The following is a 24,632-nucleotide window of genomic DNA, read 5'->3' as shown; positions in this document are numbered from 1 at the left end:
TGTGCTTAACTGATAATCTCAAAACTTCACCCATGCATCATGCATGATATTATTCCCTCTGAATGTCAACTTTGTGGCACATTGAGTTCTTTCATGATGTTGGGCAAACTTCTTGCAGGGTTTGTAAAATATGCTTGTGAAGATTTCAGTACATGCCACTGATAACATGGCCCCCATTCTCTGCAAATATAGAATTACTACCACCTTCACTTTTTAGGGGTAGTGGGCAAGATTTGCAAATTTAATAATGCCTCTACACAGGCAAAAAATGAATGCTTAGCAATTGTAATTTATCCGTTAATTACCCAACACACTTCAAAACATTTCTGTGCATCGTTGCTAACATTCCTCTCATTGCCTTTAAATATAACTTAGTCATAAGCAACGTACTTGAACATACATGGACACAAAAAAAAATGAAGCATTGAAAAAAGTTGCGATTCGTGTGTGTCCTCATTTTTTCTGTGCTTTCTTTTTAGTGCACTGAAAAATCATGAATTATCAACTAGGCCATCAGTTCGTCCTAAAGGGAGGCTAAAGAGAAACAGTGAATCAGTCCAAAATAATAAAGTCTTTGTGAATAACTCATTTCATTTATTCTGCACTAATACGTTGATTATTAGAAGTGTAGTGGTGTATTGTATATTTGCTTGTTTGCACTAAACAAATTTAGGTTTCCTTGGTTAAGTACAAGGTCTTCATTGGCGACTTTGGATCGTTTGGGAGTCTGGGATATGAGTATCTGGCCCCCACATTCTGGCAACTTTCGTCAAAATAAAACGATTTGAGGCTTTTTAGTGCAAGTGCGACAACGAAAAAGGCTTCAAAATGAAGTTTGGAAGCAAAAAGATGCACAGAGTTAGTATAAAGCTCCTTACGGAACAGTGCATAATTAGAGCAAGAAGGCCCGAATTAAACCCAGATACCGTCGTTCGAACTGTACGTGCATAAATCCGGAACTGGAAGTGTGGTTTTACTCTACAAAACATATAGACTGATCTGGGAGATATACAGTCAAACCCACTTATAACAATATTTAAGTGCCACAAAAATTCCATTGTTATAACCGGATTGCATGAAATATCAAAATCCGCGGATGCCAGAGCTGATGTGATAAAACTATAATGGCGGGGAGGCCACTGCCTCTCCCCACCACCTTCCTTCATCCTGCTGCTGATTGTGTTCACTTGTTTAACTGCCTCCTGGGAGCTCCGATTGCATGTAACAAGCCGCGGCAGTCGGTGTTAAAGAGTGGCACTGCTATAACTGCAAAGAGGGGTCACGGGTGCCAAGCGATATGCAAGTACCGCCGAGGCAAAGCTTTGATAGCCCCAAAAGGGGCCTTCTAATAAGTGCGATAAGGTTGCCGTGGTAGTCTGTCAGCTTGAGAAATCCAGAAAAAATGCTGAGGTTAGCTTGTCACAGGCATCTCGCTACGTACTTCTCACTGGCTTGCACGAGAAAACCCTATGTCCGTCAGCCTTGCATGCTTTATGTGAAGCTTGCCAACATCCTTCTCCAAAGGCATCCAGGTGCTCCACGTAGTGAAGCAGAAGGACCTCGCGAAAACAAGCCCACGAGGGACTGAATCATCTACAGGACTAAGTGCGGGGACAACGTTGGGGCAGCCTGCACTACTGCGTCAGCGCTGCCATTGTGACCATTACTGCTGCTATCCGATGCAAGCACATTCGCGACGATCGCCTCATTGGTTAGAAGCACTTTGTTTCCAAACCTATAGCAGTGCGCTTTCTTTTCACCGGCAACGTCGTGCAATGCCGATGATCAGCGGGCAAATCAGCCATCTTCCGTTCCAGCGGCGAGTCAAATGAGGCTTAGAAACCACGTGATCAGGACATACGTGCCAACTCTTCTGAATTTTCCGTAAAATGTGCTAATTTCGAGCAGTCTTATGATTTTACGAATCTTGCTTGAAATATTACAAAAAAATTTTATTTACAAAGAAAAAGGGAAATATAGTAAAACTACACCACACTGCGCCGCCACGAGAGGACAATACATGTGCGATGAGGAGCGAGGACAAAATTGATATCAACAAGGGACTGAAGCAAGGGTGCCCTTTATCTCCACTGCTGTTTATGATGTACATAGTGAGGGTGGAGAGGGCGCTAGAGGGAAGTAATATCGAGTTTAATCTCTCATGCTGACAGGCGGGTACAGTAGTAGAGCAGCAGCTTCGATATTTCTTTTATGCGAACGACATTGTGTTGCTAGCTAACAAGCAAAGTGATTTGCAATGTCTGGCTAATATCTGTGGACAGGAAGGCAAGAATTTAGGTTTGAAACTTTTTGTTAGAAAATCAGGTGTTATGGTATTCAATGGAAACAGTGAACAGACAGTGGCAATACAGGGCCAGGAAATACCTCGGGTAAGAGACTATAAATACCTTGGTATATGGATAAACGAAGGCAATAGATATATGGAAACACAAGAAAAAACAATAACAGTAAAGGGGAAGAGATATGCAGCCATAATGAAGCACAGAGTGCTGTGGGGATACAATAAGTACGAGGTGCTCCGGGGTATGTGGAAAGGTGTAATGGTTCCAGGACTTACTTTTGGAAATGTGGTTTGCTTTAAATCAAGGGTACAATCAGGACTCAATGGGAGCCAAAGGTCAGTGGGTCACCTCGCATTGGGCGGTCACAGGAAGATTACAAATGAAGCTGTGCAGGGTGATATGGGCTAGACTAGTTTTGAAGTGAGGGAAGCTCGCAGTAAAATTGAGTATGAAGAACGACTGAGGATTATGGAAGAAAGTAAATGGGCTGGGAGAGTGGTCAGGTATCTGTACAGGAAAAACATTGATTCACAGTGGAGGAAAAGAACTAGGAAGCTTACCAAGTATGCGGCCTGTAGGGTGGGCAACACAGCAACAAAGAATGTCAACCGGAAAGTCAGAGAAGCTGAAATAATCTCATGAGTGGCGGCAATGGAAAAGAAACCTGCTATGAGTAACTACTTAAGAGGAAAAAACGAAATCAGGAAAGAAACAATTTATGATAACTCAAAGGGAAGCAAGCTCATTACTTTTGGGTCATTCCACGCCAAATCAACCAGCGTTTTTTCGACCATCACAGATATAGCTGCAAAAATTTCCACCTGTTTGTTGGAGTTCAAAACTCATTCTCCACGTTTATCTTTCTTGCCAAAAATTTTGTAGAATTTTGACGACAATTTGTTTTTCCTGCCAAGCTGAGCTAGATGGCATCAATCAACATTTTTTCTCAAAGACACATTGTATGATCCACTCCTTCAAATTGGGTTTTGTGGCAACCCAAAGATGCGATGTGACTGCAAAAATTGCCAATTTTACAAATATTTGAATACTTCAATTGTTCTGGCACTAGCAAAAGCATGTAAAATTGCAAAATTTGAGTTTTTTTCTCGGAACGTAGAAAAACCTGGAAGTCACATATAAAATATATACTGGTAGCCCAGTCAACATAGTACAGCTCAAGAATATTTAAAGTATCGAAGGTTTAGCAGTTCGCATGAAAAAATATTGTAAAGCTAAATTTTTTTTCAAAAAGTTCCATATTCAAGGTAAAAAAAGGTGCCTTGGCGGTCAGCCTAAAAATATATGCATTACACCATTAGATAGCCCTACGCGTCTACTATGCATGTGGGAAGTTCTAAAAAGGTATTATTTTTTAAATGCAAGAGATGTTTTTTTTTATATTTTCGTGTCAGCACCGGCCATTTTCCGACGCAAGTCAAGCTAGATAGAGTGCTGATTCCAGTGCTCCGCAGCCCAGGCTTGCTGGCGTGGGATCCAGACGACAAAGCTAGCATTGTCTGCAACGCAGACGAAAGGGAAACGGTGTGACCATCTGCATTTCATTGCAAACAGACGCACGCTTCAGTGCAATGTGGCTTGTGCTTGCTGTGTGCCAGGTAAACCATCCTCCAATTGCACATGGAACTTCACGACCGCTTAATTTCCCCAGAGAGTCCTGCACATCTCAAAGGTATGTTTCATACATTCATAAATTGAAATATTTTCGCATAAGTATAAATTAAACGCAGAAAGAGCGCTGGCATCTTTCACGCAAAGCATTATAAATAAGATCTCACCCTGAAATTGGTGAATTCCTTTTCTATTTTCAGATGAAGACCTTTTGCCCTGCTCACTGGAACCAAAGACTGTCATAAGACGACAGAAGTGAAAAACACCTTCCTGATTAGAACTGAAAGCCTGGAGGAACGTGAACTGTCTTCTGGTGTGGCGTGCGAAAAGCGATAAGGACAGTTTAGAAACAGTATGCGCACACCATTATTACATCTATATTAAGAAGTTCACGACACTACGCATGTCAAAGATGTGCTCCAACCCTTTCTCCGACCATGGGTCAAACAGTCGGGGAACTTGGATCATATCTCTGGGCCTCGCTACAGCAATGCCTCTCTTGGGGCTGGTTCCTGCTGAAACTCTGTCCGCAATGTAAAGTCAGGTGTTTCCAAATGTGGGCGCAGTTAGACGCAGCCAATAAGAGCTTGGCAGATTGTGAAACAATATGTGAGTCTACATTTGAAGGGAATGCATCCACCTCAACAGACCATGCTGCACCACGAGATGGGACTGGAATAACCTCGAGCAGAAAACGGAAGCACCGTGAGGAAGAAGCAGCTGTCGCAGGTGGCACCTTGCCCAATGATGATAATAAGGATGCTCAAGTGCAAGGCGTAGCCTATGAAATCGCACCAACCACCGCACTTGCGGAAGACTATAAAAAGCTTCTTGAAGACGTGAGAGATTGATTCGTACGAGAAAGAAAATGGTCGAAAAAATCTATCATCTGGCATTGGCGCGTCGTTTATGGCCCCGAAAAAAATTTGCTGAGTAATTTGGTGCATCGGAAAATCAAGTTCGCATTGCTACATAAAAGTTAAGTTGACCACTGGACGATAGAACAATAAAAAGCATAATAATGTTCTATGAGGATGAACATACATCCGTCTGTCTTCCAGGCAAGAAAGACGTCGTCCGAGGCAAGCTAAAAAGATTGCTGCTATGATAATGAATTTTAAGGAAGCGCATGAGGAATGGAAGAAAACTAACACAGAGCTGAAGTGCGGCTTTTCTAAGTTCGCCTACCTGAAGCCACGCCACTGTTTACTTGCCCAGGAGATTCGTCGCTCAAATCGCTGATATTGAGCTCTCCTGCACTGAACCGGGATTTGGCAGCAAGTATTTCTGTCCGTCAGTGGGCTAGTTTAGTGCGGTGCCGATTGGAAACAATCTTGTTCACCCATAATGACTTCGTAGACCGTCTCCTTGAGATGATAAGTGACTTAATATCGCATCACTTTGTCAGTAAGCTCCAAGCTCGGCACCTACGCAATTTGAAGACCGCTCTCACGCCTGCAGAAGCCATAGTTATAATGGATTTCTCTGAAAACTACAGCTTTCTCATTCAGAGTGCCTCACGGTCAATATATTGGGACAACTATCAAGCAACAGTACGCCCGATTGTAGTTTACTCTCGCTCGACGGACTCTTCTGATAAACCACATGTGCAATCATACGTAGTGATATCCGACTGCCTTGACCATATGACTGCCGTGGTTTCGACATTTCAGCAGGTGCTGATGGATCAACTTAAAGTAGACATGCCGCAGGTAGGACATGTGCACTACTTTTCAGATGGGGCTGCTTCACAGCATAAGAAAAGAAAGGATTTCGCAAACCTGTGCTACCACAAGGAAGATTTTACTTTGGATGCTACATGGCATTTTTTTGCTACATCACAAGGAAAAAGTGCCTGTGATGGGGTGGGTGGCACCTTGAAACGGTTGGCTGCCAAGGCAAGCCTACAAAGGCCTTTCTCAAGGCAGATTTTGACACCGTTTTAGCTGTATGACTGGGCACGTGAAAGCCTTTCACGGCGTTAATCGACACGGGTGCGGACACGTCTGTTATGAGCCAGAATCTCGCGCGTATCCTTAACAAAGTTTCGACGCAGTGGACCGGGACTCAGATTCGTACTGCAGGAGGGCACCTCATAACTCCAATAGGCCGGTGCACAGCACGAGTCAATATTCGGGGCTTCACGTACATCGGCGACTTCGTCATTCTTCCTGAATGTACAAAGGACCTTATACTCGGCATGGATTTCCTTCAGGCGAACGATGCCATCATCGACTTGCAAGAGTCTAGAGTCAGCTTCGCTACTACGCAAGCCATAGCGAACAGCAATGGCAACGACCATGACATCGCGGTTCACGTAGCTGATGATCACGTTACGTTACCACCCAAGAGCAGCGTGCTTACCCTTGTCCGATGCGACATGGAGGACGACGCCGAAGGAATTGCGGAGGCAAACATCCCTCTGCTTCTTGAGCACCACATTTGCATAGCCAGAGGGCTTCTTCGGGTGCGCAACAAATGTTCAGTCATCTTGCTAACAAACTTTAGCAACGAATTTCGGCATATACCGCGAGGCACGACAATCGCATTCCTTCGCGAAATCATTGATGTTACTGACATTGCCACATTGGAAATCGCATCGTCTCGGCAATCTGAGTTACCCAGCCTAAAAGAACGGATTCACGTTAACGCTGCTCTGCCAGACCATCAGAAAGACCGTCTACTGAGTCTCGTGAATGAATTTGCAGACTGTTTTTCAACATCGTCCAAAGTACGGCGCACGTCCATCACAATTAGTTAAAGCACCGCATTATAACGGACGAGTCTGCACGTCCTGTTCGTCAGCATCCTTACAGAGTGTCTCCAGTGGAAAGGGAAGCGATCAAGCATCAGGTGAAAGAGATGCTCCAAGACGACGTGATTCAGCCATCCACAAGCCCGTGGGCCTCCCCTGTAGTGTTAGTCAGAAAGAAAGACAACACACTACGCTTCTGTGTAGATTATAGAAAGTTGAACCGTGTCACCAAGCGCGATGTTCATCCATTGCCACGCATCGACGACGCATTGGATCGTTTACAGCATGCCAATTTTTTTTCTTCTTTGGATCTTAAATCAGGGTATTGGCAAATCGAAGCCGATGAACAGGATCCTGAAAAAACAGCGTTTGTGACACCTGACAGGCTTTATGAGTTCAAAGTTCTCCCCTTCGGTCTCTGTTCCGCACCTGCCACCTTTCAGCGGATGATGGATACCGTGCTTGCTGAACTCAAATGGCAAACCTGCCTCGTATACTTGGACGACGTCGTCGTGTTCTCGAGCACGTTTGACGAACATCTCGCATGACTTGAGAGTGTCCTCGCAGCGATTCATACTGCCGTGGCCTCACCATCAAGCCTGAAAAATGCTACTTCGGTTTCCAAGAGCTCAAATTTCTTGGCCATGTCGTTGGTCCTAGAGGCGTCCAACCAGACCCTGATAAGTTAGCTGCCGTAGCTGAGTTTTCGCCACCCACAGACAAGAAGGCTGTCCAAAGCTTCCTTGGTTTGTGCGCATACTATAGGCGCTTCATCGAGGGATTCCCAAGAATTGCTGAGCCTCTGACACGGCTCACACGCGACGATGTGCCTTTCATTTGGTCGGACGAGCAGCAGCAATCGTTCAATGAATTGCACAAGCGCTTGCAAGCGGCCCCAATACTTGCTCATTTCGACAAAGATGCTGACACTGAAATTCATACTGACGCCAGCAATACCGGTCTTGGCGCAGTTCTTATGCAGTGGCAAGCTGGTGCGGAACGCCCCATTGCTTATGCAAGCCGCAATCTCACCAAGGCTGAGAAAAACTACTCAACCACTGAAGAGGAATGCTTAGTGGTTGTGTGGGCAATTGGTAGATTCCGACCCTACTTGTACGGTAGACCCTTTAAGGCTGTCAGCGATCACCATGCCCTGTGCTGGCTTGCCAACCTCAAAGATCCTTCAGGCAGACTAGCCCGTTGGAGCCTGCACTTGCAAGAGTACGACATTACAGTTGTCTACCGATCTGGAAGGAAGCACAGCAACGCCGACTGTTTGTCACGCGCACCCCCCCCTACGACGTCTCGGACCCTGACCATGACTTGCCATTTGTCGGCATTATCGATGCCATAAAGATGGCTGAGCACCAGTGCGCTTACCCTGAGCTGCTGCCGCTGATCGAGCACCTTCAAGGAGCTGAAGGTGTCTTACCTCGGTCGCTCGTGCGCGGCTTATCATCGTACTCTTTGCACAACAACGTCCTTTACAGGAAAAACTGTGGAAGCGGTCCAAATATGTACCTCCTTGTCGTGCCGTCGGCGCTGCGCCAAGACAATTTGCTAGCCTGCCATGATGAGCCATGTGCGGGACACCTGGGATTCGCTAAGACATTAGCAAAGATACGCCAGAAGTATTATTAGCCCCGGCTTTTTTCTTCTGTGCAACGGTATGTCAAGACGTGCCGCGATTGTCAGCGCCGAAAGAAACCAGCAGTCAAACTGGCTGGCTTTCTCCACCCTGTGGACTCTCCTCAAGCACTGTTCCAACAGATAGGAATGGATCTACTTGGGCCATTCCCAGTGACCTCTTCGCGCAACAAATGGATAGTCGTCGCTACCAACTACTTAACCCGGTACGCCGAAACCGAAGCTATGCAAGCAAACTCGTATGAAGTGGCCAAGTTCTTTGTACGCCACATCGTCCTACGACATGGTGCACCGTCTGTTCTCATCACCGACCGCGGTGCAGCATTTACAGCCGAACTTATGGAGAACGTTCTCCAGCTGACGCATTGCTCTCACCGCAAGAGCACTGCGTATCACCCTCAAACCAATGGACTAACTGAACGTCTGAACAGAACGCTGGCTGATATGTTCTCCATGTATATCGACGTAGAGCACATGACGTGGGATGAGATTTTACCCTATGTAACATTCGCGTATAACACTGCTGTAAAGGAGACTACACAGTTTACGCCGTTTGAACTTGTATACGGGCGCCACGTCACATCAACACTTGACGCCATGCTACCTCTGGTTGATAATAGCCCGCCCAGCGAACACGCGGAAGAATTCGTACAAAGAGCTGAAGAAGCACGCCAGCTTGCTCGGCATCGTATCCGGAACCAACAGAATACCGACACCCTCCGCTACAACCAGGGTCGACACGACGTCCATTACAATACTGGTGCCTTCGTGTGGGTCTGGACGCCGATCCGTCGCCGTGGACTCTCGGAAAAGTTGCTCCGCCGGTATTTTGGCCCCTACAAGGTTACACGCCGCCTCAGTGACGTGACCTACGAAGTAGTCCCTTGCAGTTCTGACCCCGGTTCGCTCCGTCGTCGTCCTCGCGCAGAAGTTGTTCATGTATAGTGCGCATGAAACCCTACTATGCGCGTACGTGAACGCCGAGATGCACCTGAGGAGCTCCATTTCTTGTCGCCGCAAGAACTTTTTGACGCGACCTAGACGGTCGCTTTTCGCATGGGGGGCAATAGACACAATGATGTGGGGCGCCCGCACCGCGGGACGGCGCGCGCAAAGGCCGGCGCCATGAAAGACGACGAAGTGCGTGAGCTGCGCGTTCTTCTCCTGGCCCGCCATTAAACAGAAGCGTCTATTTTGTAAGACTCCGTCTTCAATCTACGTTGCAATATAAAACCAATTTGGGTCCCGGAGAGTGCAATATCTAAGCGGGATGTAGAACTGTCGTCCAGGTTTACGAATGATATGCGCATTAACGGAACCAGGTCTTTTACATTATTTGCAGCCGACGTCACTTTTTCAACTAAAAGTCGCATTCACGTCTTCGTCGAAGACAAGAAGTGTTAAAGCTGTTGGACAACCGGCACCTGCTCGACTATAAAAGTGATACGGGAAGATTATTCAAGCGCGGTTGACATTCAATTTTTGTAGCCATGAAAAAAAGAGTCAGGGATACGGCGTTGGAAACCGCTGGTCTTGGTTTGCATACAATAAAAAAGCCACAAGATCCTTGCTGAATAGTTTCTTGGGCTCACTTTGTGTCCAATATGTCTTTGCAGGACGGCTTATAAGACCTCAGACTCTGCCCAGGCGGCGCTGCGGAAAAAGCCGTCACCAGCGCCCCCATCGGAGCCTTGGCGCGAACTGAGTAGTGCAAGAAGAGCTGTCCGCAAGCGAAGGTGCATAGGCCACAATGGACCCTTCTCTTTCGTTTGTGTTGAAGCACGGTTTCCTAAAAATGAAGGACCTGGAAAGCTTCTTCCGCCCATCCACGCTTCGGAAAGGAAGCTCAGCAGAGCGAAGTACATGTACAATGTAAAATAAAGTATCAAGTGTTATTTCGGCGTGCTGCAACTCGCAAGTACAGAGAGCATCAGGTTTGTCTGTATGCATATCAGCATCAAAATCTGAGCATTTCAAATTGGTTCATATTGAATATGTCCTGAACACAAGACTCAAGTATCTCCTATATTTTTATGTATTTTATCGTAATGTTTTGTCTCGCAATTATTTACAGAGAGTGTCCTTTCATAACCTTTTCCAGGGCAGCAAACAGAAAACGTTTTCCAAGGCAGTAAACAGCGTGAGATCATAACGAAAGAAGCTTCCTACATTGCCTACGCGCTGCATCTTTCTTTCTCGCAGGAGCTACAGCATCGCTCGTACCTTAATTTGAACTTTTCGCAGACGCTTCGAGCAACAAGCGCGCAGAAATAAATGTAAATACACGCGACATTTTTTTTCTTTACATACGTGCGTTACTTCGCAATTACTCGTCCAGTGCTCCTACAGCAACTTCATTGCTCACATTTGAAAAACGCAGTCGAGCAGGCTCAGCACATTGCGAAGCGTGCTTGTATCAGCGCAGGACATACAAAATACCGAAAGTAGAAACGAGCTCGCGATACAACGATGCTCTAAAACAGGATCTTGAATTCATAAACGAACCAAAATGTTTGGTTAAGCTGATCTGCCAAATCTCTCCGTTCCACTTGTTGAGTCAAGTGGAGGCGGACGTCTGTTAAAAGGTGGAGATATCGATGGCACATAAGCAGTGGCGTAGCAACAGGGGGGGGGGGGGGGGGGTCCGTGGGCCCCGGGTGCAAGGGGACAGTGGGGGAGGGCGGTGTCATATACGTCTGAACACACCCCTTTTTCCGCTGGCTACACCCGGGGGGCGGTGACAGAAGACCTATGAGCCTCGGGTGCCAGACGACCTAGCTACGCCACTGCACATATAAGCAGGATGGTTCGCAACGTTGTTTTTTCTGTTGCCAACGAAGTGGCGGCTGCAAAATCTTGAGTTTTCGCTTGGCTACCACAGTCCTCCGTCAGCTAGGGCTACGCAACACAATTACAGAAGAACAAAATTGTCGCACTTTCTTATGCGAGTCACTGTGTTGTGGGGAATGCAAGTAATCCAATTACCAACAGGTTGAACGGCCCGTATCCAGCGCTCTCGCCTTTCCCCTTCATACGATCGCGATTGAAATCGGTAAAACTGAACATTGTTATTCCGTCCTTCACGTTCATGGCAATTTACGACAGAACAGTAGCGTCGATTGCACGAGACGGTCATTTGAGGAATCGCCAGTCGTTTGTCGGGTGCGAGAGGGAAAATCTGGGGGCGTTCGCGCCTTGAATTTCCCCCTTTGCCTAGGTACCACGGAGGAGAAGTTGATTTGCTTGTTTTGTATGCGTTTGTCCCTAGGCGCGCATTTTGCCGTGTGTCGGCTGGCCATGCTTCAAATGTCTTTCATGACGAAGCCGTGTGTCGTCCGCAAGTTTTCCTCCTGCGTCTCCTTGGATGTTGCTGGTAGGTTTGTTGCGCTTTATGTCGCAACGTTAGCATACGGAACGTGCGACGGGATCAGTGAACCTGTGATATCGAGGACCAATCGGATAACTTTAATGCCAAAGCATTACGCCGTGTCCATCGTATGTTGGTTATCGGTGCATACTGCACCCTTCAAGAGATTCGCGTGAACATGCATGTCTGCATGTTGAAACAGATTTAGCACCCTGTAGCTGGGAAAAGCGAAAGTCGTTATGTAATTTATGGCCGTAGACCACTCTAAAAGGTGATGGCGGCCGCAGTGTTCCGACTGGTGTTATAGAAGTGGCGGGGTGCTTTTTTCGTCCCGACGATATAATGGATTTTTACCAGTACTGCAACAAGATGGCATACGTCACCGGCAAACGGAGCCCTCACGAGAGCACCTGAGCTTATAATAACGCTCTGTCTAAATGTACGTCCGACGTGCCTGCTTTGCTTCCGTTTCGCTAGCTCTGCGGCTCCCGCTTACAGATTTATTGCACATGGTTTTGCTGAAGAACCTTTATTTATATCGAAGGGGACCATTCAAAAATGCCATTTAAAAGTCACGGAGAGCAGCATACAAAAAGCCTTGCACGAGCGAAGGTACTGCTCCAGGAGGGCATGCCTGGTCTACACTATGGCCCCTACTCCTCCCCCGGGATGAGGCACAAAACATCTTTAATGAGACGAAAGATTGCTCATTAAATAAATAATCCGCGATCACCGACTCGACACGAGCGCCGCCTGGGCGAGAAAGTCTTTCCGACGTACACCCACTTTAGTAGTACATTTCAACTCGACATAGGTGACAGATTTCCAGAAGCACAGGCTGGTACAGTTGGCTCACTGTAGCCCAGTACTGCCTGGTACTGCCATTATTATAACACACCTGCTGCTGCTATCCCTTGCCACAACTGCGCCTTCACTTCCTTAACAGCGCCAGGACATGACGCTTGGCGTCAGTAGCATTTGTGACAGAAAACGCTTGCTCTTTGGCAACTGATGACCCAATTAATTTGCTACTTACTTTCTTCCGAAAGTTGTGCTCATAAGTACTGCTCTTGTCGTCACTGTCAAACTGATCTCCTTTGTGTGATCCCTTGTACTTTTTCTGTACCCTTCTCCCTGCACATGCTTGATCACTTTTTGTTGCTCTTCCCTGTCGCCTTTCCTCTACAGTGGCACTGTATTTTGCTATATGTGCCTGACTATTGCTTATGCCGCATGTCACTGTAATGATTTCCTTCGCCAGATACGTGAATTATTAATTGCTAAAAAAAACTTGTATATGCAGGGTCTCCTGGAAATTCATCCACAGCTGGAAACCGAAATTGTGCTTCATCCTAGACCACAGCTTATCTCCACATCAAAGCCTCATATCACCATTATATCTCCAGTCTCGCTCACGTTCGCTCTGAACAGAAAAAAAAAACAGTTGCTGCACTTCACAAGGCAAGAATCCATCTCATCATTTTCTCCTGGGCGGGTATTCTGTAAGAGTACACCTAGTGTACTGCCCATTTCGGCCACTGCTGATTGGATGCAGCTGTGTGAGAGAGGGAGACGAGCAGCCCTAGCCAATCAGTAGCGGCCGAAATGGAGTCCACTAGGTGGGCTCTTACAGAATACCCCCCCTCCCCTGCTCACCACATCTCCTTGCCTACTGCTTTCTCTTGTCATGCATGGCTTTGCACATACTTTTCGTTTCCTTTCTGCTTTGGCACTACACCTATGCTTCCTTTTTTTTTTGTTCAAGCAATAGCTCTTCATTGCCATTGCTATTTTCTCGGCCTTCACGTATTCTATTGCAGTCACTAGCGTCATACTTACTAATCAGTGCGGAAACAACGGAAGACACACAGAAGGGCACAGGACGAGTGCTTTCTAATAACTGAAATTTATTGAATACTAGCATCAAATGTCTCTTACCTTTGGTTGCTCCATATAACTTGCTAGAAATGCAATAGAAATTTTCATCATAGGGCCTTCAATCTTGGAGCATACTGAAATTATAGCTATTTGCTTTGTGATGAAATATTGCTTTGGTAAAAACAACTAATTAACTTGGCAAGTTGTTTCCAAAGACTGCATCCTCTGCATGTCCAAATGTCCACACCTTCCAAGTTCCGAAAGAACTTCACAGCTTAAAAGGCTTTTGCTTCATGATTTTGCAGCTTAATTTCCCATTTTACCCCCATTGTTCATCTCATTAATGTGGCTGTTGTGTGACAGTACCGAACTTATGACTTGGACCTTAGCATGAAGCAATGCTTAAAAACTGTTGTGCTCTTACACGCTTTATCAAATCGCTGCTTTGTTTTAATGTTACTGGTGCTGTGGCTTTGGTGTTGGCTGCTAAGCCCAAGGCCGTGGGATCAAATCCAAGCCCCTGCGGCGACATTTCGATCGGGGCAAAATGCAAAACATGCTGTGCGCCATGCGTTGGGTGCACGTTAAACCCAGGTGTACAGAATTAATCCAGAGTTTCTCACTATTGCATCCCTCATCATCATTTAGTGATTTTGGCATGTAAAACCACTGAGCTTAATTTTTAAGTATTGTCTTTGCCCAGTACAAATCTAGATTTTGGACGTCACTGCAAATGTAACCAATACACAAATTTAAGTACTTTGTCATCTAAAGAAGAATGGGACACTATAAAATGCAATAATCACCATTATGTGCCTTGCAGCCAGAACAATATCGGCACGCTAGGAACCACCATCGCTATTGCCTGTTGCTTGACGACTCCAATACACCTCGACACAGTCAAACAGAACAGCTTTCACCTCTAACTTTCGTCCACTCTCCTTTGGCTGTTGTCTAATCATCTCGCCAAATTCTATAGTTGCTATCCTGTTCTCCGGCTGTGAATTGTGGTTGAACCACTTCAGACGTCTGTTGACTTTTTGATCTGACAAGGTGAAGTAAAAGTGTACTGCAGTGATGTTGTCCTATACTCTTGCCAGAATAACCTACTTTTCATGAAATCAGAGTAGTAGTCAGAAGACTGGAATTTTATGCCAGCTGCATTGCCAAGCTCCTGCACAAGAGCAGAGCTCAGCATCTGAGCATTCGCATCATTCTGAGTATTCTTGCATATCATTTGTGCTCGTTAAACCTTGCTACAAGACATTAATTTTCAGCAGCCAAGCCTGACAGTTTTGGTCATCTTTTGTGCTCTGAGCTGGTTTGATGCAATACTTTTAATGGAATTTCTTTATTGCTGTTTATTATGTGGTCAGTGACAGGATTTTTTTTATGCAAGAGTGGTAAGTGGATCCTTCAGTGAAAAAGCCGGCAGCATCTGTAGCAGCAAAACGGTGCCTAATTTGCCATTGACTGTGACGCCATGAGAGCACACGAGGCGCGCTCATGGCTTTAGCTTGCACTTGCTGGCTCGTGTCTAAGCAGAGGAAAGCAAGCGAAGGGGAACATCTGCTGCCGCGCTACTTCGCGAGGGGAGAGTGCATTGCTACGACAACACATCACCTTCCCTCTCGCAAGCCTGTGTTCCTTGTCTGCTCAAGCTCTTGTGTGCGTTCTAACTGCGCCTCGGTAAGACTAAATCAATATGTGCCAAGCGTCTTAACGTGCCCGCTTGCCCGCGAGGAGTTCATAACTCGGCAGTGGCGTTCAGTTGGACATTAAAGTATTCACAACTCGTAAGAAGTGCTTAGGTGTCTTCGGATTTTCTTTGTACTTAATGCACAAACTTCGAAGTCATTTTTCCTGGCGAAATTAGTTAAATATCATCGTCCCTTGTCTGCTGTCCGGCCTTTGTGTGAGCCTTATACGTCTTTGCAGCCACTCCTGTCATGCACAGTAATTTGTGTACTTGTGCTTGTATCTTCCATGGCATATGATTAATTAATGCATTTTATTTGCATGATCCAACTAAACATGACCTCAAAAAGCTTCACTTGACTGCTCACTGGTCCCTGTGGCTACATTGTGTGGATGTACTATCAGCGTCAAATGAAACGCAAACAGCAGAGTGCATGCCTGTAGCATCACTGAATGTATAGTGCACACACTTGGCCAATCATCACCCTCACAGGCGTGCACATCTGGTTTCACACACTGTGTAATGATGCTCGCCCTATACTGAGGTATTTTTCTTTCTGTTTTGCGTCTTGTTTTCTTAGATATTTTTTTTGCTTTCAAATAAAAGGAAAGCATAACAGAAAGAAAATTTGACTGCATTCAATGTGTTAGAAAATGTTCACTTAAATTTTTTTTTTCTCAAACTTGTATCAAAAGCAGTGTGGCAACACTGAGTCTTGATGAAATGAATTGGCACCCTCGGAAACTGTTCCCACTGGTAATCTGATCTTGAAGGCCATGCTTTTGCCTACTGCAAACACTGGAACTGATTTCAGGAGCTGGGAAATATGTTATGGCCCTCATGCATTGTTTTGCTTTTGCATGTGCATCTCTCGGCAGTTTGCTGCTGCTATTTATAGCACAAGTGAAGGAATTGTAGCAAAAGTAACACTGACACCTGTGCTGCCCTTTTTGGTGCCAGAGTGTGTGAAGGAAGGCTGCTATCTGGTCTTGAAATCCATCGAAGCAGCCTTATTCCCCGACATCACACAGCCTTGCCAAAATGGCGGTTGGCACGAAGTGTCTAAAGGCAGCAACTTGAAATAGAATTTTCGACTTAACATACCAGAAATGGTTTTATTTCCAACAAACTTTGTTGAGTGTCCTCCAGGCGAAAAGCTGCAACATACAGCTTTAATGTGCCTGAAGACCCTCGCATGGCAGCAGTAAGTCTCCTATCGGCAAGCGTATAACATACAAAACACTAATCTATTAGGATATACATTTACAATGTATCAAAAGAAATGTGTGAAACCTAAAGAAACATTCATCTTTTCAGATAATTATTTAGTATTTATAAAATAAATTCCTCTTAATGTGCAACAAAGCTAAGATGCCTATTATATGTATTATACATCCCAAAAGATCATATTTCAGAAATAAACACTACAGACAACATATCTGGTATGTACACTCGACCACAAAATATTACAGGGTGCACGAGCGCGTGGCAAAACGACCCTTCTCCCCTTCTAGCTGTGCACCCATGGTATCGAGCCTGCATGCATGCACGTCCCTCCGAGACTGCAAGCGTGCATGTTTCTGCACTTCCTCCTCGTGCGTCGGTGATATCCGAATGTAGCCGTGAGGTGCCCCTCTTGCGATTGGCGCAAAACTATGTGAAGCCTGAGCTTGTGCGTGCTGCTGCGGCTGCTTTTTGTCGAGTCACGAGCGCCGACACATAGGGCCCGGTGGCGAACCCAAGTAATTTTTTTTTCTGAGCTGCACCGTTTCGTGTCCAATCTTTGTTGTTTCTTTTTATGAACGGGGCATTCTCTCACAGAAGAGCATGTCAGAAAACACCCCCTATAGAAGGAGACTGGCGAGAAGAAAATGAACTCTCAATTTCCATTGTATAAACAAAGTTTTGCCCGTCGAAGCCGCCACAGTGCCAATCACAAGAGGGGCACCTCGCGGCTACATTCGCATATCGCTGGTGCAAGGAGTAAGCGTGGAAACATGCACGCTTGCAGTCTCGGAGGGGCGCATGTGCGCAGGCGTCAGTCTCGACACCAGGGGTGCCCCGCTAGAAGCAGAGGAGGGCCGTTTCGCCACGTGCTCGCGCACCCCATAATATCTTGTGGGTCAGTGTACATTGCATTATGAAAATACTGAGTGTCAATGGATATTACATGAAATAAAGAATATGAAATGTCGATTAGTTTTCTCTTTATTGTGTATTCAATCAAGTTTATAAAGATGCACTCTATTTTCACAACTCGTATAATATGTGCTGAGAGCCGTTATGTTTGTCTCTATGACCACGTTGGACCTTTACTCTTGCAATAATAAACTTGGGCCAGTCACACAACCGTTTCACAACCTCTTGAAGAACAAACCGCGTCATAAATCCAGTGTACATACAGCGTAAAACAAAAGATGTAAGCAACGAACAGCACTGATAACCCCGACTTCTAACTGAATTTACCTGCCATGGTTGCTTAGTGGCTATGGTGTTGGGCTCCTAAGCACGAGGTCGCGGGATCAAATCCTGGCCACGGCAGCCACATTTCAATGGGGGAAAAATGCGAAAACACCTGTGTACTTAGATTTAGGTGTATCTTAAAGAAACCCAGGTGCTCCAAATTTCCAGAGTTGGCCACTACAACATGCCTCATATTCACATCGTGGTTTTGGCACCTAAAAACAGCGCAATTGAATTTTTTTTCTAATTTAATGTATAATTCGCAGAAGGAACAGTTATATAACTACTGTGCAGTGTACCACCAAAACCAAAATGTACAGAAGCAACTTTGTCCCTAAGTCATGCTACATGGAACCACTGATTCTTTGTCCTATTAAAGGCCGATGTCATATTCACATTTCTTTTATAGTGAGACCAATTGATGGCATACTTATACATTGTCTTATTGCGCCATCTGGGCTACCTGAATCATTTCCCTTGTTGTCCTCTTGCCATTACTGCATAAATTACTGAGATCAAATGCTCTTCTATCATGCACCTTGCATTCTTATATTCACACAGCCAGCTGTTTCCAGCTTTGCCCAACAGTATTTGCTGCACAAAAGCAGGATCTTGTACAACATGGTTTGCCTTCCATGTAATGTACGACATATTACTTCTAATTTTGCAGCTGCATAGATATTATGGCTTTCTGTTCTTTTTTTTTTTTGTGATGTCTTAGCATTAGAGCGCTCATGAGAAGGAAAACCCATCTGTCACCTTGTGTACAGCAAGAAAGGGGAAAAACTGGAGAGGAGGACGATGCAGTTGCGAACTGAGGAGGCACCTGATGGGACAGGAGAAAGTGTGCCATGGGGATGGGAGCACAGATTCAGCATGGCTGGAGGGGAAAGGAGGAAGCATGCGTCATACATCATTTGCTCCTGATCCAGGAGAGCCCTCCGCCACCAATGAAAGAAAAGGTGGGGTGCTGATGCAGCATGCTGACGTGCCGCACTTTCAGAGAGTCGTGCTAGTGCCTCCGTTTGTGTTCTATGTACTCTATCATTAAAGCTAATGTTAGATGCAGCATCTACTATGAATGATCCTGTACAAGAGTGTTGACTGCTATGCAATGAAGAGGCTATCATGTCTCATCATTTCCCGTAAAACTGGAATCTTCAACATTTTAAGCCTTTGAATGAATCTTCAAAACAGAAATAAAAAATATATATACTGCGCCTTTCCGGAAGTGACCGGGCATTCAGTCTCCTCCACCCCTAGTTTGAACCATTTGTTAATGCCACTTGGCGAGATTGTTGCTATGGCACAACTGCACAATCTTTTCATGAAGCAATTTGCAGTGGGCTGAATTGTAGGGCAGAATTTGTTTCTTTTTTTCCCATGTGTTTCATATCTCTAACTCAGATGATTTCTGGTGATTTGAAGCTTCAGGTGTAAATACTTAATTGCATTTTCAACATGCTCATCATGCATTGCCTGAGAGCGAAACAAGACATGTTAGAATGTGCTTAATAGTTCCAACACAAATTTTTCTGCCAGCTTACTATCAGTCTCTAGCAACCTTGTATTTATCTACGTGTATAGATATATTAGTTCCAAAAAAATTTTTCACCTGTGGGATTAGCTTCTCAAATTTCAAGTTCAATTTACAGGCGAATGAGAAAATTGAGTTTATTGCACGATCCCTGGTCCATATACTTCTTGCTCATGGGCATAGGTCAAGGTATACATTTCGGGACCCGTTCTAGTGGCTTAGAGGATGTCCAATGTTCCTGCTGGCTAAGAGGTTGCAGCTTCGATTATGGCCATGGTAGCTGCAGGGGATGGAATGCAAAGATGCTTGAATAACATGCTTTGGGTGCATGTTAAACCTCAGATGGGCAAAATTAATCCGTAATCACCCATTATAGCGTTCCACTGGGCATTTGCAGGATTTCAAATCCCCTAATTTAATTTTGAAATGATTGAAGAAGAGATGGAGCTATCTTGCATTATGTGCCATGGATTGTTTTGATTGTCCCCACTTTTTATATAAAGAGATGAAAATCATGTTTTTTTTCTGTGAAATAAGGGAATCACTGGTTTTCTGTCCTGTGATCAGGTGAAAAATTTCCTCTGTACATTTTAATTATAGTCTTTCATTGCACACTAGGTACAATAGTGAACGAAAAGGTATATTTTGCATTTTGGTTCCAGTGCGCTGAATTCCCAAGAATCTTGGTGCTGCTTTATGCCATACCACTAGCCTAGGGCAATTTTCTCTGAACGTGCACTGCACGTTGCACTATTCACACTCCACAGCTCACCCACTGTGCACAAAACTTGCATGTTCTGAGAATGTATTTAATTCCATGTTTATTTTCCTGAAATTGCCCATACGTGCACTTTAACTAATGTGAAGCAAATAACATAGTATTGAAAACAAAAGAATGGAAGAAAACAAGAGGCTTAATATGTATAAGTGTTGTAACAGGCTATTCCAATATTATTACTAATGAGTGAAATGCGACAAAAAATTCAGCAAAAAGAAAAGGTCATAAAATATACAACACACTGTTTTGCAACATACCACATTTTGGCAAAATTAAGAGCCCTTACAGCTTCATTAAAATCCTCTACCATTGTATTGGGCAGTTTGTTCCAGAGCCTTACGGACTATTACAAAGGTGAAAATTTAAAAAATTTATCACAAGCAAACCATACACATCAACCAGTATGTCAGTATATGTCTGCACTCGCAAGAAATTGTAATGGTAGGTGGAGAAGTTAGCTGAGCAGACTTGGCATGCTATTGCCAAGTTGTTGGCAATAGCCAAGTAGTTGGCATGTTTATATACCAAGAGATCAAAAGAAGAGAGAAAGGGAAAACATGCACATGCATCCACTCGCACACAAACGAAGGAAGGGCAAGCAGTGAGTACTACGAAATGAAAAAATTCGAAGTTGAATCTGTACGCCACTGTCAATAAACAAAATGTTACCCATCTCTGAACAGGGCTGAAGAAACAGAGAGCTGAAGGCAAGCTCCTGATCTAGCCACACACCCGCATTCCCTAGTACTCCGCAACCCGTACTGCAGGTAATCATAGCTACGTTGGGTTTTGACAAATTGGGTAACCAGTGGTGCCAGCTACAACATTATTTATTCTGGAGAGCAATAAGTAGCACTTGCACAGAGAAGGTTCACTTTCTAAAAACATAGTAAATAGCCTTGCCTTGTTTGCGATAGTTGGGCATGGGTCACTCATAGGTTGTGGCAAGTATTCATCGAATCCAGTCATGGCCAAAGTCAGGGAGCCAGTGTCTCTTCCGCAGAGAGAGATACTTTCCTTAACTCTAAAGTCTGGGGAAGGGCAGTACGCATTGCGAGAGTGACAGGGAAACCAGAAGACGAGTGTATTACGCAATTGTCATGCTGCCTGCTGGATCTCGACGCGGGAGGAAATGGGCAGAGAGGCACCACTTCTTGCCCAAACCTATGGCATGGCCTAGTGTATGGCATCAAGGCAGAAGCCTTATTCCAAAAACATGTTTTTTTACCCCGCTGCACCTGTTCAATGCTGGCGCACATAGTCCTGGTCTCTGTCTCCCGTTACTTTTCAGATTGCTGCTGAAAAGTGCACTTGTATTCAGAGGATATTAACAATTAAAAGGTGTAGTCTCATCTGAGGCTACTATTTTACTGTTGCAGCACAGCATTAAAGATGTCTATCTGTGTGACTTATGTCTTGCATAAGGGTGTGTTCAGATAACTTAAGCCAGCCACATATGGCGACAATTTTTAATTTTGATTTCAAAAAGTGTATTTTACCACCATAGTGTTCAGGACAACGAAAAGAATCTTAGTTCTGCAAGAAAAAAAAATTTATTTCACAAACAAATAGATGAACTTCTGGCGGAGAATGGCCAAGTCTTTAAACAGGCACTGGGAGGATGAAATCTCATTTCCATTAGTGTCTTTTTACTTCACTTCGGTGCCGCAAGTTCCACTGCACACTCTCTCTCATTCATAAAGTGATAGCTCTGCATTCAACAGAGTAAACTGTTCTTGGATGCTCTCCACATGCAAGAGATGCACTTTATTGCTTGATATCAGGAGCAGGCCCTCTAAAACCCCGTGACAATGCCCCACCATTCTTCTCTCACGGCACCCATGCACTGTTTTGCGACCCCTGCCCAGGAATGTTCCAAAAGCTCTCAATCATAAATTTTCTGTTTAGGCGATCTTCGAGCCATCATGAAGTGTTCTGGTGTCTTAAAGGAAAAGAACCTGCATCAAGCACCTACAAACACTATGTCACAGCAGTGGTGGCATTTATTCAGTCACACTACTTGCTTTGTAAATGCACTAGCAAACAAATATAGGAACATGTTTTTCCAGATTGCGTAATTATGTCAATACATGTAACTTTGTAAAATTAAGGAAAGCTCTTCTTTTTGAAAAAAGGTATTTAACATAGCACTAATTCAAACATGCTGAACATGGAGCACTTGTGAATTTTCAGCTCCGACAAGAGCAAATGTATTTTCCTCAAACTTGATGGCTCTTATCGCAACAGGCTGGAAAAATTTTAAGGCATCTTCTTTGTACATGTGGAAGCAAAAATCTGAACTTTCGTCAATCTTTTTCAATGTTTCCTTTTTGTGAATATTTTATTCTTCATGTGGTAATCAGTTAATATTCTTAAAACTCTAGCGACAGCACTTCTTTCTTTAGGGGCTAACAAAATGCAGGTTCAGCAAAATTTGCAAAAAGCACTTGTGACTGACTGGGCACTCCTGCTTTCTTTTCTACTTTATTTTGTGAAGACATTATTGTTTTTCATAAAACTATTATTATGTAATTTTCTCGGTTATCAGGCACAAAAAAATAATTTTAATCATCAAAATTAAGGATGCTTCTAGGACAAGTCCGGTCAAACTTGTCAACACACCCATAATCATTCTCAAGGCAAAAACAAGTCACTGTCAGGCCAATGTTCAGCTGTTTGCCTTGCCCAGCAGATATATGTGGTAATCTGTGTGTATGTTCCTGTACACTGTCCATTTGACAAACCTGTAAAAAGATATATAATGTGCAGTTCACACAAAAGCCCATTCTGGTGTAATTCCACTGAATGAAATGCATAGCATGGTTAGAAAGAAGGAAAGAACTGTGCCACCCGGTACTGTTTAATATTTGAGTTTTGCAGTTTTTCTCTACCAGATGACAGTGAGCCCTAGACGTGATCCACGCACCTACTCAACAAGGCAGGTATGACGTAGTTGTATGACTTGTATGACTTGTATGACTTGCATGACTCTCCTTTAAAATGTGCAATACACTGTGCAACCTGTATGCGGCCGTACTTGTTATGCTTGGTTTGAAAAACATTGAGCAGACACAGACACATCAGAGTGGCGAGTTTAGGTCATGTGATCAGACTCCAGTGAACAATTACGGTGGCTCATGCATACAGCCATTCTTACAAAGGCAGCTTTTGCCTGTGGCAAGCAGTCACCTGTGGCTCCTTTGCTCATGTCCACATAGCTTTCAAAATGTCCCTCTTGCCACACTACCTGCTGTTTAATGGACATCTTGTCAACTACAAGGCTCCACATATTTTGATGGTCTCGCTTGCTATTCTTTGAGCAACTTAAGCGCACTTACACCCTCCTTGGAAAATCCTGCTTTTCTATTACCGCTATTGTCCAATTGCCTAAAGTTCAAGGATGTGGCAAACATGCATCAAACACTTTCCTCGTGTACCTGTATGCCTGTTCAGAGTAAAGTTTAAAGTAAGAGCAAAATATCTCGGCTTAAGCAAGCAGTCTGTTGGTGTTTGTTCTCTTGTCTGCTTACCCATTCGTTGTTGCAAAAACAACTAATTTGCAGCACCAAGAATATCAAGCACAAAAACCTGCTCTCTGAATAAAATATATTGTGTGTTTTGTCTTTTCAGAACGGATTTCAGTTTAGCATTCTCTTTTTGAAAATGCCACCTTGACTGCTGCAGGCTTTTCATCTCCTTTCTTTGCTTTTGCTGCTTAGAGGCAAGTCTTGCTGCACGAGCTTGCAAGGAAGCCTTCTCAGGGGTGTCGACCTACGATGTAAAACCAAGTGAAAAAAGAAATGCTAACTTGTCAGTCAGTATGCTTTCATATCTGTGCAAATTTAAACTTCTCTTAATGCTATAAATAAGCCAGGGGACATATTGGGCTGCATTCTTCTCTCTTTCCTGTCGATATCCATGTTAATCAAACCTCCCAACTTTGGGACCTCTAAAGAAAATTCGCCAACCAAAGGTGGGGAGGGGGGCCACCGACAATAAAATGATGAAATCACTCTTTTTTTTGGCTCACAGAAATGTGAGACTGAATGGCTGCCAGTACAGCTATTAGCCGTCTCAATGTTTGTACTGTGACCGGAGACTCCGCGTGCGTGCGTGTATATTTAAGGACCGCATGCTAGGTTCCGTTACAGTGGCCCCTTTCCACTCTTGATATGCTTCACCATCATTTGTGTATTCTATCAAGTGCTGCAAAGCTGACCTAAAAGACCCGGCTGTTATGCAACACCTATTACACCTTTGTCTCACACACATGCTCTTCAATGAATGTCTCCATCTGAAACGAATTTGGCTACTTAGGCCTACACACAAATGTTTTGAATTTAAATGGCACTTCAGCTAGCTAGCTTTCTAGTGCACAATGGCAATTATGACACGGCTGTGCTGCATGATACTCCTTTTTGCATTGGGGTGGTACTGGTAATGGTGTTAGTACTTTTTATTTACTTCCTAATATGCATACAATAAAGCAGGAACATATATGTAATATAAAGGCTGCAATATTAAGCAATAAGTATGCTGCTCTTCATAACAGGTGACTTACACAGTGACCTCATGG

At 44.4% G+C, this 24,632-nt stretch overlaps 1 long non-coding RNA gene across 1 annotated transcript; it reads left to right on the top strand.

The window, feature by feature from the left end:
- The first annotated feature begins 11,614 nt into the window (after positions 1-11,614).
- On the top strand, positions 11,615-13,110 carry LOC140219779 (uncharacterized). The gene is made up of 2 exons (XR_011895962.1): positions 11,615-11,707; positions 13,005-13,110. It is a non-coding gene; the product is annotated as an uncharacterized lncRNA (long non-coding RNA).
- Positions 13,111-24,632: the final 11,522 nt, after the last annotated feature.

This window comes from Dermacentor andersoni, chromosome 8 (genome assembly GCF_023375885.2).
Source record: "Dermacentor andersoni chromosome 8, qqDerAnde1_hic_scaffold, whole genome shotgun sequence".
Classification (NCBI taxonomy): Eukaryota; Metazoa; Arthropoda; class Arachnida; order Ixodida; family Ixodidae; genus Dermacentor; species Dermacentor andersoni.
Note: the sequence above shows the minus strand (reverse complement) of the source record. Positions and strands in the feature narration are given on the sequence as shown.